This window comes from Giraffa tippelskirchi, chromosome 3 (assembly GCF_054371585.1).
Source record: "Giraffa tippelskirchi isolate mGirTip1 chromosome 3, T2T-mGirTip1v1.2.pri, whole genome shotgun sequence".
In the NCBI taxonomy this organism is placed as follows: Eukaryota; Metazoa; Chordata; class Mammalia; order Artiodactyla; family Giraffidae; genus Giraffa; species Giraffa tippelskirchi.
In genome coordinates this window covers 185,185,220-185,189,528 of record NC_137277.1, presented here as the reverse complement: position 1 = coordinate 185,189,528, position 4,309 = coordinate 185,185,220, and the positions used below count along the sequence as shown (strand labels likewise).

Below are 4,309 nucleotides of genomic sequence, written 5' to 3'. Positions count from 1 at the left end.
TATTTGTGTGTTTGTCTGTTAATACAATGAATATCTATTGCTTTTAGAGTAAGGGAAAAAAAAAAGCCAAACAGCTTTCTAGTTTGAAAAGTTTTGCTGAGTTTCAAATATTTTTGAGTATTTTAAAAAATATTTGAAAACATTTTGCTGAGTTTTCTGTTTTCACCCTATATTTTAAGACCATTCTTAAGAACATCACAAAATTCAATTTGCATTATGGAAGATTTTCCACAGAGGTAAAAACCACCTGAGGTCTTTAATGGAATGAATTGGGTAAAAATCAATTGTATGAAAAATACAAAGTAGAGGCACTTTCCTGGCGATCCAATGTTTAAGACTCCACACTCCATGCAAGGGGGCTGGGTTCGATCTCTGGTTGGGAAATTAGATCTTGCATGCCCCAACTAAGACCCAGCACAGCCAAGTAAATTTTTAAAAAATACAATGTATAATACGTTTATAAGGTAGGAAGTATATTTTCCTCCAATCCAGTTATTAAAGGTGTTCCCTGGGTGTAAGGCATGCTGATAAGGGTGCAGGCAACTGCAGAGGGCCTGGGGCAGTGGCTAAGGGCACTGGCTGGGACGCTGGCTGCCATGTTCTAGTGCCCATTCCCACTCTGCCACCCTGGTGTGGGTTTCCTAGTCACTGAGGCTCAGATTTCTCATCTATAAAAAGAGAATAATAATTATGCCAGAGATAGTGTAGGAAACAGAAGCCACTCAAGGTACATTAAACAAGAGGGATTTAACACAGGGAAGTGGGGGCTTATAGAATTGGTGGAAGGGCTGAAGGAGAAAGCTCTAGAATGGGCCTCTGGGAACGGTGTCCAGAAGTGACCCACCAGGGGAGCTGTAGCACCTGAGACTGTGTTCAAGACACAGCCCCTTCACTGCCAATCACAGGACAGGAAGGCAGAGTTTGAAGCCACCGTTACAGTTGCCTCCTGGCACTTATGTTTAAGAGGCACAGGAATTTACTGCAGAAACCTCATATTTTCCCAAACTTCACTGGCCAGCAGAAATAATTAAAAGCAGAGGAAAAGGGGGCTCCGCCTCTCTTCAAATCTCTCACTGGAGCAACTAACTGGCAGAATCTAATTTATAGCTAGAACCCTAGGTGCAAGGGAGTCTGGGAAATGTAGTTTTTAACTTTCCAACCTTTTCACAAAAGGTGAGATCATCTGGGTCTTCTGAGAAGCAGAGGCCAAGACAGAATATTAGGGGAAATGCCTGAGTAGAGAAAATAGGTAAAGGGCCGAGTGAGGCTGGAAAAGTTGTCAGGTTGCAAAGCAAGTTGACTCAATTTAGGGGAGAAGGAGAGAAGGTTGGGTGAAAGCATTTGAGAAAGTTTCAGCAATGCAGTCTGAGAATCCTTGAACCAACCTTGGTCTACAAAGTAGTCCACATCTCCAAGGAAGGAGTCTGTCTTAGCATCTCCATTACAGTCATTATTGGCATCATTCCATGGGGATGAGTTACAAAGCACCACTGCTGGGGTCCTTAGGCAATTATACTCCCTGTAGTTGGACTCCTTCTGGGTCTGTTTTCATGGCTCCCTATTAGGAGAGGAGGAAGGTCAGGCAAATCAATCCACAGAGCCTACCCTGATAACAACACCCGTTTCCTAGGGTTCCTGTTCTGTTTCTATCAGCATGCTCAGTTGTGTCTGACTCTTTGCAAACCCATGGACCATAGCCCGCCAGGCTTCTCTGTCCATGAAATTTTCCAGGCTAGAATGCTGGAATGCATTGCCATTTTCTCCTCCGGGGGATCTTCCTGACCCAGAGATTGAATCCGCGTCTCTCGTGTCTCCTGCATTGGCAAGCAGGTTCTTTACCTCGGGTGATGTAAGGGTTAAATGAGATAATAGTGCATGCCAGAGAATAAGTGCCCAGCAAATGTGTGGGGCATGTTGGAGATCACGGAGGCCCCTTCTGGCCTTCAAGGCCTTCCCCACCTTCTGTGGGAGACCACGCCGAGTGTCCTAGAAACAAATAAGGAGAGGATGATGTGCTGCAGGCAGGGAGGGTGTACATGGCTGCCTGTTCTTAACAATAGGGAAGCTTATCACAGGACGGTTTCCAGGTCCCGCCCTGGAAGTGCTGATTCAGCGGGTGGGAGGTGGGGCCTGAACACGCACAGTTTGCTCATGAGGCCTGGGGTTCTGAGACCAGCTGGTTTGGGATCCCAGTTGTAGATGTCAGAGGAAGGAGTGCTTAGTGAGGTAGAGGGTAAGGAAAGGAAGGTAGGAAAGACTTTGAAGAAGAGATGAGGCTGAATAGGGTCTTGAAGGATGAATAGGAGTTGAAAGTGAAGGAGCAGAGGGCGTTCCAGGTGAAGGGAACAGTGTACATGAGGCAGAGTAGCTTTAAAGAGCTCAGGGTGTTTAGGAACAAACAAAGTTTGGTGTCATTAGGTCAAGGATGTTTGTTTTTGAACATTTACCTATGGCCAGGTTCAGTGCTAAGGGTTTAACATGCTTTATATTACTGAGTCCTCACAACAATTCTATGAGATCAGTATTATTATCCCTCCCATTTTGCTGATGAAGTAACTGAGGCTCAGAGAGGTTGAGTGACTTCCTCTAAATCACACAGCTATTTTAAGATGAAGTCAGGGTTGGAATTTATTTGTGTCCAAAGGCTGTGCTATTGACATTCTTGGGAGAAGAGGCTAAAGAAACAGGTAGTCATCTGTGCGGGACATTTGGGCAGGTGAAATGTGGCATCTATCAACAGGAACACAGGCTTTGGTGTCATCAGAAGTGGGTTCAAACTGCCCCTACGGGCTCTGGAGCTTTGGGCAAGTTAGTTAGGGTCTCCAAGCCTTGTTTTCTTCATGTGTAAAATGAGGTAATAACGCCCATCTTAGGGTAGGTCACGAGATGGAATGAGTTACGTAACATACCTAGCACAATGCCCTTTTCGTAGTGTTCATGGGGTTCTCAAGGCAGGAATACTGAAGGGTCTGCTGTTCCCTTCTCCAGTGGACCATGTTTTGTCATTCATTGGAAAGACTGATGCTGAAGCTGAAGCTCCAATACTTTGGCCACCTGATGCGAAGAACTGACTCATTGGAAAAGACTGATGCTGGGAAAGACTGAAGGCAGGAGAAGGGGACGATAAAGGGTGAGATGGTTGGATGGCATCACCGACTCAATGCGTATGAGCTTGAGCAAGCTCTGGGAGTTGGTGATGGACAGGGAAGCCTGGCGCGCTGAAGTCCATGGGGTCGAAAAGAGTTGGACACGACTGAGTGACTGAACTGACTGAGCACAATGCCTGGTTCTTAATAAGAACATGGTAATTGGCAGGTATTATTATTAACCAGATGTGTTGGGACTTCAACTTGTAGAAGCTGGGGAACCTAGAGGGTTTCAAACTGGAAGATCGTAAATATCTCTAGAAGGTCCACAAGGGAGCAAAGCCCTGAGTTCAAGGAATGCCACTCAAATGGTGAGCTTGCAGGCATGAACTGGGGGCCCAGGAGGCTTTGGGGGCGGGTGTGATCATGGAGCCAGTTGACTCTGTGAGTGTTCTGGAAGTCTCACCAAATGGTCAGTTACCTACTGCCCAGTCCATCAGAGAGTGTCGAATATTACTTTGGAAAATCTCAGGAGGGCTTCCTGGGCTGGGCTGAAGGAGAAGGCCATCTCACGGTGCCCACTGCTCTAATGTCAGGGTCACAATCCTGTAAAGACTCAATTCCCCAAATATTAGAACAAAGACCCAACTGTGACCTATACGCATTCCATGGGTGGTGAAATCACTGGGGATCCCTTTTGTGATTTTGCGTGTCTTCTACCTTGAGATGTGCTGATTGCTGTTTTTTGAAGTAGCAAAATAAATGTTATTTAAAAAGGAAAAAATAGGGACTTTCCTGGTGGTCCAGTGGTTAAGAATCTGCCTGCCAATGCAGGGGAACTGGGTTCAATCCCTGGTCCAGGAAGATACCACAAGCCTTGGAGAAACTAAGGCTGTGTGCCACAACTATTGAGCTTGTGCTCTAGAGCCCATAAGCTGAAATTACTGAGACCCACATGCCTAGAGTCCGTGCTCCACAAAAAGAGAAAGTGAAAAAGTGAAAGTCGCTCAGTCATGTCCAACTCTGGACTCGTCCATGGAATTCTCCAGGCCAGAATACAGGAATGGGTAGCCTTTCCCTTCTCCAGGGGATCTTCCCAACCCAGGGATGGAACCCAGGTCTCCCACATTGCAGGCAGATTCTTTACCAGCTAAGTCACAAGGAAAGCCACTGCAATGAGGAGCCAAGCATCGCAACTAGAGAGTAGCCCCCCGCTTGCCACA

The 4,309-nt window shown here is 46.3% G+C and overlaps 1 long non-coding RNA gene across 1 annotated transcript; it reads right to left on the bottom strand.

Annotated features, from left to right (window-relative positions):
* Nucleotides 1-208: 208 nt before the first annotated feature.
* LOC145540897 (uncharacterized) lies at nt 209-3,677 on the bottom strand. Its single transcript, XR_014078623.1, has 2 exons — nt 3,568-3,677; nt 209-1,558 (listed from the first exon to the last, which is right to left on the bottom strand). It is a non-coding gene; the product is annotated as an uncharacterized LOC145540897 (long non-coding RNA).
* Nucleotides 3,678-4,309: the final 632 nt, after the last annotated feature.